This window comes from Alexandromys fortis, unplaced genomic scaffold (assembly GCF_014885135.2).
Source record: "Alexandromys fortis isolate MF-2015 unplaced genomic scaffold, M_Fortis_MF-2015_v1.1 scaffold_71, whole genome shotgun sequence".
NCBI classification, from domain to species: domain Eukaryota; kingdom Metazoa; phylum Chordata; class Mammalia; order Rodentia; family Cricetidae; genus Alexandromys; species Alexandromys fortis.
The window spans coordinates 3,409,700-3,422,323 of NW_026067954.1; the positions used below are offsets into that span (position 1 = coordinate 3,409,700).

The following is a 12,624-nucleotide window of genomic DNA, read 5'->3' on the forward strand; positions in this document are numbered from 1 at the left end:
CTACATGGGGCTAAGGGCAGGGAAGCAGAGTGGGTAAGAACGCGGCTCTCAAGCCGATGCCTGGTCAGCTTCCCAAGGCTCCAACAGCCCCCAGCTGACTGTGTGCTTCTGTGGGCGCCTGCACCCTCCTCACAGGATCGGAGAAGCTTGATGTGGTGTGGTATTAGCTCTACTGCTGAAAGAATGCATCTCCTCCCAGGGAACGAGAAGCTGTCACCCTCAGCCAGCCAGCCCAGGTGGACCTGGAGCTGCAGTCTTAGGGACAGTAAATGAAAAAAAAAAAAAAAAAAAAAAAAAAGACTCAGGGACCCTTCTTTCTCTATGCCAGTCCCACTGTGGGCAACTCTAAATAATGAAGGGAACCTCAGAATGAGAGGGTGCAGGCACCTGAGACGTAATTTCATCTAAGTCTTGGAGTCACCAAGAAGAAAACACAGAGACAGGAGTGACCTGCTCACTCAGACTACCAGTGACAAACTTTCCCAGAACACCGTGGGTGGCCTCAGAATAACCACTTAGTCCCTGTGTGTGAGGTAAAGCTGACCTGAAATTTGCTCTGCTACTTCCTAGCCATGCAACCTAAGGCAAACCCTCTCTGCACCCTTGTTTCATGCATAAAATCTAGGTTTGGAAGGCTAATCAATATCTACAAAGCACCCACTATGCGCTCGTACACTAGCAATCCAACAAGTGTTTGGTTTTTAACAAATGCTCACTGGGCTTTCCAAGGGCTTCAGAACAAACCCACCCCTCTTCTGTGCTACCCAGAAACTCTTACTGGTACCCACCTGGCCTCTTGTAAGAACCAATATGAGGTAGACTCACTGATCCACATGCTCATGACAGACTACATGTGCATGTCCGTGTCCGGAGGCACGCTGAGGCTTGAAGCGACAGAGAGTCAAGGCACACAGTGCTGGAGGTAGAAGTCCAGAACCACGAATCAGTACAGCTGGCTTCTCTTGAAGGCTTTCTCCTTAGGTTTGCATGTCCTCCTTTGGTTGCCCCTTAAACTGTTACTGTACCTGGTGACCCTCCAGTCTGTTAACTCTGCTCTAATCTACTTGGGCCTTGTTTTGGGGGTACAGGGCATAAAATCCAGGGCACTGTTTATCTCTATCTGCAGCCCATGAGTTCTTTTTCTGTTTTCCTTCCCAGATAAGGTATTGCTAAGTAGCCCAATAATCCTCCTGCACCAGACTCTTCAATGCTAGGATTACATGTGTGCACCTCCGCACCCAGCCCAAGTACCCTTCTTATACAGATGCCAATTGTGCTACATAAGGAAGTAGCCCAGTGCCCTCTATAAAGACCCTGACTCCCAGAGAGGCCACGGGATTAATGATTCCAGCAGGACTTTCAGAGAACCCAGTCCACTCTGAGCAACATGACCAGTGATTCTTGTTCTCTTCAAAAGTGGGGGACCCACAGAGCCTCCCCCAGGCACTATTCTGTCCACTGGGACTCTTTTAGGGTTGCCGATTTCATCCCATCCTTCCCACAGCCTGGCCAGTGCCAGATGATGGTTAACCTGGACCAAATGCTGCCAGGTAAGAGCCTTAGGATAAAACGATTAAGGAGAACCAGTGGCATGTGGGCAAAACGACATTCGCAGGAAGGAGAGGGGTACCTGGGTGTATTTCCAGAATCTCTGACCCTCACCACTGGCTGTCAGCACAGCAAGGAGTCTAGCAGAAACTGGCAGAGCTGACCCACCCTGGCCAAGCTCAGCACAGGAGGGGTCGAGGTTCTCCACAGCTGACATGAGCCAGTGGACATGTAAGCCACAGAGATGTTAGTCACCCTGCTTGGCAAAGAGGAAGAGCTGATGTTTCTGCTTATAGGAGAGCCTGGGTGCTGTAGCCAGACACAACAAATAATACATGTGCCCTAAAAAAATTCACACTGTGAACACCGTCCTGTTGGGTACAGGCTAGGATGAGAATTCAGCACCAGGCCGCTGTTTCAATCTCATGGCTCAAACTCACAGCAAACTCCCCCAAGATCATGACAAAGGCCTGCATGTCCCTAAGAGGTGGAAGCATGGGGATGCCTATACTAAGGGATTCCCTATAATGGGATCACAGAGGCAGCATCCACCTCGCCTCACACACATTCCTTCTGAAGAACTTCTGAGTTCTGTGGCCACCATTATAGTCAGGCATGTCCATGTCTCTGCCCCCAGCAGTCTCCCTCACAGAAGTTAGTTTCATTCTGTGAAGCACAGACCCAAATGCCCAGCGCTGAGCCTGGCACACAACAGTCAGTCACTGAACCCAGCCCTGTATATGCGGCTCCAAAGCCACTTCACAAGCAAAAGCATGTTCTAGGAATCCAAGAAAGGCATCTCTCATGACTGTCTGAAAAGCATTGTGCCAAAGTAGCTCAGAGCGTCTATATCAAGCCAGCCATAGTGGTTCATACCTATAATCCCAGTACCTGGAAGGCTGAGACGGGAGGATCACAAGTTTGGATACGAGAAACTATGGACTACATAGAGAGTTTAGGGTGAGCCTGAGCTATATATCTAGACCCCGTTTCAGAAACCAGGAATAAAATCAAACAAAAATTTAAAAGAGAAAAAACTTATGTCTCACAGACAGCACCTGTGCAGCCGGCTCTGCTCAATGTCTGTCCTTACAAGCCCTCTGTGCATTAAATCAATTAAGACAGAGACTGGCTGGACTCTCAGTCTTTGCTCGGCTAACAGAGGCCATTCCAGTAGAAATAAGATGGTGAAAGGACTAGAAGCTGTGTGTCACTGTGGCTTCAGGGACTCTAGACAGAAGTGGCCGGTGGCAGTGGAAGTTTCCCATAGGTGGAATACAGCCTCACAGGGGGGCTAGGTGTAGCTCGGACCTATATTCCCAAGCAGATCAAAGGCCAGCCAGCTGACCCCAGGGGTCTCCCCAAGTTTGAAACTGTATCATTGGGCATAGGGAAGGACATGGTAAAATGTGGTCTGGAGAAGAAATGACCATGGGAATTCTTGCATGCCCTAAACAGCAGCCTGGAACGACAACACATTGTAAGGATTTGGTATGAGCAAGCTATGTAAGGGAAGGCTCTGGGTTTTGTAGACATATGAGACTCATTTACAAATATTTTACTTCCTTTTTTTCCCCCTGCAGTACTGGGGATTGAACCCAGGACCTCACACACGTCACGTACAGACCTTTCCTAATACCTAAGCTGAAGTAGGGACAGTTCTCCACACCATGCATGTGCCCCCACCCCTGTGCAGCTGTCTTCAAGGCCCTCTAGGTTCTCTAGGTCCTTCCTACTAGGGCCCTTCTGCCCGCCTTTCCTCCCCTTGGCTCACTCATCCACACTGCCCTGGGCAGGAAGCCAGGTTTGGACTCTGAGAAGAGATTTCAATTAACAATGGGAGAAGAACCCCAGTACTTCTCTAGGCCCTTAGAGCCTCGACCAACAGTGTGGAGGATCTTGCCCCAAGACTGTGAGCTAATTTCTTCTCTGGAGCCCTCAGGATAAAATAACAGAGGGACATCCAAAGCCGTAACAGGTCCGAGGCTTCCAACTGCCCGGAAGTATTTTTCTTCCAACTTCAAACCTGAATAGCCCAGTACCACCCATGGGGGGGGGGGTATCTAGCCTATGCTTTCTCCAGGCAGGCAAATTTCTCTGTGCCTACTAGAGGCAGGGTTCTCTGTTTCCAGTCCTGGAGGATGCATTATAAAGGTTCGGGCCCTGGGGTTCTGAACCCAGGTAGCTATCCTTCAACCACAGTCCCGCCAAAGCACACCCCCACTTCTCATCTGGGGCAGGGCTTCCCTGTTATTCCGTGAGCCAGGCTGTTCTTAGAAAGGCTGCCACTGCATCTTCTGCAGCATCTCCAGGCACTCCGTAGCTGGAAGGCTTCCAGGGGCATTCCACTGTGGTACAGAAAGTGCCTAAGTCAGTACTGGGTGCCCCCTTAGCACCTGTGCAGAGATGCCTTCTCTGGCTGACCTCCGATCCCAGACACAGGCCACGACCCTGCAAAGACTCATGGGAGACCAACACCTCCTGCGTGTAGTTTTGGGTCTTGAAGGTCCAAACAAGAGAAGGCTGGGTTGGCCCCAACAGCAGTACAGGGACGGATGAAGGAAACGGGGATCTCCGCTGTGCTCTGTTACTTAGCTTACATTCTACTCTCCTGGCTTGTACGGCTCTTCAGCGGCTTCTGTGTGTCCCCATCTTACCTCAAGATCAAGCGCACCACCTGCTCCTGAAAGCAGTTGCCCTGCTCAAGGGTCTGGGACAGGGCTCCGCTCTCTGTGGATGTTAGAAGACAGAAGGGCCTCTCGCCTCACTCACTCTAAGGCATCCAGCTGAAGCTGCAGCCGGATTCTGGATTCTGCCAGCTGGGCCTCCAGCATGACACAGCATCCCTGCCTGGCTTCCCTAAGGAGCCAGCAGCCCTGTGTGACAAAGGATTCTCTGGCAATGGGAGGAAGAGGTCTGCTCTATTGTCTACAGCAGCCCTGCCAGGGTCCAGGTCCCCCATATCCTCAGAGATAACTCCTCGCTCTCAGCACAGTGGCTCCTGTTTCCCCTTCTTCATCCAGTATTGCACCAGCTGGGATTCTGATCCAAAGCCGATGACACTGAACTTGTCACTGGTCTCTATTCCCTCACTCTACCTCAGCAGACCTATTCCAACACATACATGGGCTGCCATTCACAGTCAGTTAGGGTGGCCAGAAGCCAGGGTGTGTGTGTGTGTGTGTGTGTGTGTGTGTGTGTGTGTGTGTGTAGTGTTCCCCTTAAATGCAAACAATAACCACAGGCCATGCTCCCCAAATCTGCTTAACATGTAGACTGTCTGGTTTTATGTCAACTTGACAGAAGCTGGAATCATCTGGGGAAAGGGAACCTCAATGGAGAAGTCCACACCAGACCAGCTGTGGTTCATTAGCTTGACTGACAACTGATGTGGGAGGGCCCAGCTATTTTTTGGGTAGAACCATCCCTGGACTTGTGGTCCTGGGTACTATAAAAAAGCAGGTGGAGCAAGCCAAGAGGAGCAAGACAGTAGGCAGGACCCTCCAGGTGGCCCTTGACTCATCCTCAGTGCCCAGCCTGGTTGCAGATCTCCCTATGACACAAACACTGTGGCTCCGGCAACCCAAAGGCCACCCTGTGAAAGCCCCCTTTCCCACCCTGGAGGAGCACCTGCCACACAGCTGGTCCCCACCTCAACTGAGTCCTTGAGTTCACAGTCCTTCCTGGAGTCAGTTGCTCCAGCCTCCGCCCCTTTGTGCCTGCAGTTCATTCCCACAGAAGGCCTTTTTCTGGTCTCCACTGGCTAGTTCCTTTCTTTCCTTAATAGTCAGTGTTTGAGCTGCCTCCTTCAGGAAGTCCTCCCGGATGGCAGGTGCTTATGTCATCATGCACTTGAAAAACTGTAGTGAAAAGTGACAATTTGTTTCTCTCCTGCTACATTTAAGTCAGGCAGGGCCCTCTGCCTGTCCTCCTCTGGAGCCCACGTCTAACACAGGGCCAGGCCTGGAAACAAAGCCCAGTGGCAATGAAGAAGGCTGTGCCAACTGCAGGGTGGTCAACCAAACCTCTTTGGTCTATCCCACCCCATGCACACAGTTCCCTTGTATCCACTTCTGGGTCATTATCCAACCAGAAGCCTTTCACACCCAATACCTAGACCTACTCCCAAATACACATCATTCATTAAGCCATCCCAAACTGGTCCTACTCTACATATCATTGCTATGGAAACTGCTTCCCATCTTTTATCTACGTCACAATCCTTCTCTGGAGTTAGTGAGCTGGGGGGTTCAGCTCCCTGGCTGGTCATGACCAATACAAAGCATAAATCTCTAAAGGGTTCCAGGTCTCCATTCACAAAACAATGACGATGTCACATGGTAAAGCATCCTTAGCACTGTGCACTGAGGGGGTGGAGCCTGGAGATACGGGGTCCACGTGCCTTATTTGGGAATTGGGCATGTCACTAAAAAGGGAGACTTGGTCTCTCACCTATAAACGGGCTGGGGAGATGAAGCCAACCTTACAGGCCGAAATGAAAAGTCTACATGGGTGACTGATGTAATACACATAAAGCCAGGTAAAGCCCCACCCCCATCCTCTTCTGCCCCACTGCCCCTTTGTCCTTGCTTAACTGAGTTAAAGAGCTTGGGAAATGCAAGGCCATAGTAGCATCCAGCGTCTAGGCTCATGCCATAGGGCCAGAAAGCAGCACAGCAAATAAGAACACCACAAGGCCCCCAGCCCTCAAAAACCTTCAGTTATTCTTGGATGCTAAGACAAAATCCAAGGCAACAAAGGCCAGCCCTGAAAGAGAGCAGGCTCCAGCCAAGCGGAGTCAAAGGAAAGAGAGGAGACAAAGTGTGCAGACTGAAAAATAAGGAGCCACTTTTTTTGTTTTTGTTTTCATTTTGGCAAGTATCTGGTGTAAAAAGAAATTGGGTCAGTTGTGGTGGCATATACCTAAACCAGTAGAATATGCTGAAGAGGTGGAGGCAGGAGGATCATGAGAAAGAAATTGTATAAGGCATGAAAGACCAAGGTTTCCTGTCCCACTCTGCCAAGAGCTCCTTGTGACCCTGAGCAAGCCATTTACTTTTGAGGCCCTGAGGTCTCTGCATGGAGACCGGGCAGTTTGCTTCTCCATCCAGTTTGCCTGGCTCCAGGGTGGGTCGGCTCTCACCCTGTTCTGAACCACAGCTCGTCTCAGGCTACAGACTGCAGCTAACACGTGATCAGGTAAGTTCTACAGAAACACCACTGTGGGAGACTTCTCAGAGACTATAATTTGCCTGTCTGTTTGTATGTCTTCCCGTCTCTCGAGAAACAAGATTCCGCATCCCAACCACCCACCTCCAGCTTCCACCATTATGATCAGCATTTCCACTACCTTAGAGTCGGGGTAGGAGCAATGAAACCGGAGGATGACAGAGACCACATAAGTTAAGTTGGGACTAGATAAAAATCAGCCTCATACTAACATGTACACAGATCTTTTAAGCCCTGCAGGACCTCATGCTAAAAATCACAGACTAACATATTAACATCACAGACCTCATACTAACATTACATACTAACACACCAATATCACAGACAGACCTCATACTAACATACCAATATCACACCTCATATAACATACTAACATCACAGACCTCATATTAACATACTAATATCATAGACCTCACACTAACATCACACACCAATATCATAGACAGACTAACATACCAATATCACACACCTCATATTAACATCACAGACGACATACTAACATACTAACATCACAGACCTCATACTAACATCTACATAGACCTTGTAAGCCCTGTAGAGTCTCAGTCTAACATCACATACTAGCATACTAACATCGCAGGCTTCATACCAACATACTAACATCACAGACCTCATACTAACGCCTGCACAGACCCTATAAGCCCTGCAGGGCCTGGTGAGACCTTGTTGAAAACCACAGCTTCTCTCTGAGTCACAGCACATCAGAGCTGGGGGGTAGGGCAGAAATAACATATTCACAGTGCCTTGGGTTCAGTGTAACCTGCTGGTTGGCGTCAGGGTAAGTCTCTATCGGCTGCCTATCTTTGGCCAGACATAGCTCTAGAGCAGCGGTTCTCAGCCTTCCTGAAGCTGCAACCCTTTAATACAGTTCTGCATGTAGTGGTGACCCCAACCTTAAAATCATTTTGTTGCTACTTCGTAAGTGGACTCTTGCTACTGTATGAACTGCAATGTAGATAACCGTGTTTTCCAAAAGTTTCCGGCCAACCTTATAAAAGGTCACAGGTTGAGAACCACTGCTCTAGACCCACCTGGAAGATTCCAAACAGCCTGCGGTTCAGGTAACAGAGACATGAGGACCTTTCCCACCATCCCTTCACACTCCCTTTGCTCTAAGACACTGAGCACCAGTGTGGACCTGGCCACCAACACACGTGAAACCAACGCGGTCCCAAGGTAAGCACTATAAAATACTGATGATTGGGTACCTCCGTAGGGCTCTGTTTTTGTGGTGTAACTTAACTAGTCCTGCTGTAGTGTCTCTGTGTGCCCAAAACAACACGGACTGTGTAGCCTACGTGGGTCCATCACAAGCACTTGAGAAACTAAAACACCCATATCGACCACAACAGCTGGAACACAGTTTTAGACTCTAGAGCAGTGGTTTTCAACCTTCCTAACGCTGCTGCGACCCTTTAATACAGTTCCTCATGTTGAGGTGACCCCACCCCAACCTTAAAATTACTTTCACTGTTACTTCACAACTGTAACTTTGCTACTGTAATTAGTCATAGTATAAATATCTGTGTTTTCTGATGATCTTAGGCGACCCCTGTGAAAACATTATTCAAACCCTCAGAAGGGGCCGTGACCCACAGGTTGAGAATCACACTGCTCCACACATAGTAGGGACCAGGTATTAATTTTTCTTGCATGTTCTTCAAGAGACACAAGCTTGGAGGTGCCCAGGACATATTTCTGAGCAGAGAGGTGGTTCAGAGAATTTGTTGACCAGGTTGTCAACCTGAAATTCCCTCCAAGGTCATGTCTGAGACCCTTCATTTTTGCATGAACATTGAGGCCCTTGCACAGACGGATAGGGATTGCTTTGCTCTTTCCTAGATTTGACCATCCCTAGAGAGGAAGACAGGAAGGCAGAGGAGTTGTATAACTAACTTGATGGACTGAAAGTGGCAAAGAGTAAATCTCAGCAGCACTTGGAGCCTGACGCAGGAATGTTGCTGTGAGTTTGAGATCGACCACCCTGGGCTGTACTAACCTAGGCCAGCCTGTCTCAAAACAACCAACAACAACAACAAAAACCTATGCAAATCAACACATCTTGGATTCACCAAGGTCTGGATGAACACACCTGTATGCACAAGGGCATGTTCACACTATGTGCTTACTATATGCTGACATATAATAGGTATGTCACGGCTGGCATGTACTCATCAACATCAAATTATTAGATGAATGATAAAGGCCTGTGGTTTATAATAGCCGTTTTCATTATTCATTGTCATTTATTTTGATTAAATGCAAGCACGGGTGGAATACACCTTTAATCTTAGCACTCTGGAGACAGGACCAGCCTGGTCTACATAGGGAGGCCGGCCAAGGCAATACAGTGAGACCCTGTCTCGAAACAACAACAACAACAAAGTGTTTTGACAAAGAATAAGTACCAGTATATTTACCCCCTTTTCAGGCCATTTCCTGAGGTGCCAAGAACCCACCCTCAAAAAAAAATGCTCACTATTAAAATGAAAAGCTGTGGGTACTAGGTACACACCTGTTATCCCAGAATTTGGGAGGTGGTGGTAGGCCAGGCAACACTGGGGAGACCCTTTTATTTTATTTTATTTTGTTTTGTTTTTCGAGACAGGGTTTCACTGTAGCTTTGGAGCCTATCCTGGAACTAGCTCTTGTAGACCAGGCTGGCCCCGAACTCACAGAGATCCACCTGCCTCTGCCTCCCCGAGAACTGGGATTAATGGTGTGTGCCACCACTGCCCAGCAGGAAAGCCCCTTTCTTAAACAACACTAAACAGCTATGGGTTATGAAGAGAAATCACAAGAGGAGGAAAGCTGCCTTTTACCTACTGAGAGGTGGTAGGCAAGTGACATCACTTCCTGAGCCTTGGTGTCCTCCTTTGTACAGTGGGATTGGTCCTGCCCTACCTCACAGGGTCCTCTTAGTAATACATAATGACATGTAGGGGAGAGCTGTTTTGTAAATTCATACACACATGTTCTTATTCTAGAAATCTACTCTTCTCAAGTCTCAATGGCACTATACCCAGAACTCCTGACAAATTATTGCCTCTGAGCAGAGCGTCCTCCCCAGGACAGGCACAGGACACACAGCTGAGCCTACTGCTGTGTCAGTGGAGTCCGATTTCACACACTCAGAGGACTTTCCTCTGGCCGACGCAGAGCGTCCTGACACTATCTAGTCTCCGTTGAGGGCAATCTGTTCCTGTATACTTGGGTAGTTTGAAAATCCTGGCGATTTCCTTGCACGGCCCAGGGCTGCTGGGAGTAGAGATTCCAGAGGTTTGGGCCCTGGTCCAACGCTGAGCAAGAGGAACCCGGCAGGACAGCCCATCGCTCCACCCAGTGCTCTGCCTCGCCTTCCTCAGAGCAGAGGCGGTGCTTAAGCTGTGTCACTTTCGACCTGGGGAGGCTCCCAACACCGGCGCCTGCAGTTTCCGAGGTGTCCAGGCGGTGCAGGGGCCCCTAGCCAGAGGAGGATAATCTCAGAGCTTCAAAAATGACAGCCGGGCAGGCGGGGCAGACAGTGGCGAGTAACCCCACAGGCCTGCAGGCAGAGGCAGACAGGGCCTAGGCTGTGGCTACTTTGGTCCTTAACTAAAGAACTGGGAGCTAAGAGGGGTGGCTGAACGAGTGGATTCTCTCTCCAGGATAGGGGAAGACAGCCGAGGGAATGAATGGGCAGGCGCGAGTACCATGGGTAGCCTCCGTACTAGGGTCAAGGATCCTGAGTCCCAGCTCCGGGGTTTGGGGTGGGAGGGAAGCCAGAGTTTGGGTGGATCCTCCCTGCCAGTCACTGGACTAGGGGAAAGAGGAAAACGTAGAGGGAGGGCCACAAAGGGCTGGGGACTCCCGCGCGCATCCGGAGAGCCCAAGCCACCTTAAGGTCTTCCCCGGCGCTAGCGGAAGAATTCCTTAGTAACGCAAGCGTGGACACATACAAGACAGAGAGTCCAACTCACACCATTTGGGGATGGCTGGGCCAATCCCTTGAAGCATCCACCCCACGCTGTTCTCCACTATGCCGCCCCCTTCAAGACCAAGCTGTGTGTACACACACAAACAGGAGGGGGAGGCGACGCCTCCCTCTTGGTGCTGAGACGCAGGGCACAGACACCGATCCCTCCCCTCTACATGCCGCGCCCCCTTCTCAGCTCACACGCCCCCTGGCCCCTACCCTGAGAACTCTGCAAAACCAGAGCCAAGGAGGCCGAGTGAAGGGCTTGAATCCTGAATTGTCTTTTAATGCCAATAAATAACCAGTTCCGACTCCCGGTCCTAGGGACGCCTCCTCCGATGCCATCCAGGAACCGGCGCGCAGTCCTCTGGGTCCCCTAGATATTGGTCTCAGCCAAGCCACCGCCCCCCCCATCTTCCTCTAAAACCTGTGCCTGTGACCGTCACCTGCTAGGCCCCCCTCATCAGCCCACTCCACAGCCCTCGGGTTACTCGCCAGCAAGAATCGGCTTTTTGGAGCCTGTCAACTTAACCCCAGATCTGCAGGGCGTTTCTGTCCCCCGACCCCATTGCTCCGAGGCCACAGGAATGCTAATTCTTAAAATCAACAGAATCGCCACAGCGGCGAGAATGGCCAAAGCTGCCACTGCAATGGATCTACCAAGGCTGCCTCCCCTGCTCCCAGCCGCCGCGCCCTCCGAGGCCCGTGGGCTCACCGGAGACGAAAGGAGGGGTCTGCTGCCTGTCTAGACGAGAGCCATCCAGATATCGCCGAGCCCGGCGGGGACAGCCGCGACCACAGACACAATCCGTCAGCCCAGCGGGGAAGGGCAGCGTGGACACACACACACACACACACACACGCACACGGGTTCCCTCCCGCAGCTCCGAATGCTGCAGCCGCGCCCGCCGCCGCCTCCCCAGTCGCGCTCCGACCTCGGCGCAGAGCACGGTCGGAACAGCTGCAAGTTTGCCTGGCGCTGGAGCAACTGCTCGCTGCAGCAAACGAGGCTCCAAAACAAAAGGGAGAGGAATCTCTCTCGCGGGCTTCCTCCCGGCGGGTCGGAACCCCGCACACTTGACATCGGCTACACCGCGCAGCTCCAACGCGAGTGGGGCTCCAGGCGCGCGTCCCCAGCCCCAGGAACCCTTCTGGGTTTCGGAGGTCCGGTGTCACGGTCCCTACTGCGCGGGGAGCGAGGCCCACCACAGGACAAACCCTGGGAAGGGACGAGATCCGAGAGTGCGATGCCCCCTAGACCCAGAAGAGGGGACGGTGGAAGGGTGCGGACACCGGGCTAGCTAACGCACTGGAAGGGGGAAGGGGGAGAATTGTTCGGAGCAGTTTTCCCGGATTTATCTATAATCAAGAGCACGTCATGTAGCCCTCCTCCCGGGTCCCCGAATCCACCCGCAAGCCGAGGTGACTAAAAGAGGAGGGCGGACAAGGGATGCTCACCTCGGGGGTTCCTCCGGCCGCCGCGCTGAGCCCGCGTCGGGGGTGGGGGAAGGGGGCAGGGAAGGGGAAGGGAGGGACCAGGCTCCACAGAGCAGACTCCTGCTGGGAGTTCGGCGCGTCCCAGCCGTGAGGGGATTCGGCACCCCAGCGGACCGACCCAGTCGGGAAGGGAGGGAGGGAGGGAGGGGAGACAGGGAGGGAGGGGCAGGCAGAGGGAGGGAGTAGAGGAAGGAAAAAAAATGATCCTTGTACTGACACAGGGAAAGAGAATGTAGGAGAGTGACGTCCAGGCCCCGCCTCCCCCTCCGGCCACGTGCAAAGACTTGAAAGGAAAGAGGGAGGCGGCAAGCCTGCTGGGTAATGTAGTTCGCCTTTCTTTCCTGGGATGGCGGGCCCTGGAGAGCTGGGAACCGAGG

General features: G+C 51.5%; 1 protein-coding gene across 3 annotated transcripts in view; it reads right to left on the reverse strand.

The window, feature by feature from the left end:
• Ctif (cap binding complex dependent translation initiation factor) overlaps positions 1-12,392 on the reverse strand; it is a 241,271-nt gene extending 228,879 nt beyond the window's left edge. The window contains exon 1 of one of the 3 annotated variants that reach the window (XM_050151596.1): positions 12,209-12,392. The gene's annotated coding sequence lies outside the window, so the exon portion shown is untranslated. The remainder of the gene's footprint in view (positions 1-12,208) is intronic. The other 2 variants (XM_050151593.1, XM_050151595.1) reach the window with 2 other exon arrangements.
• Positions 12,393-12,624: the final 232 nt, after the last annotated feature.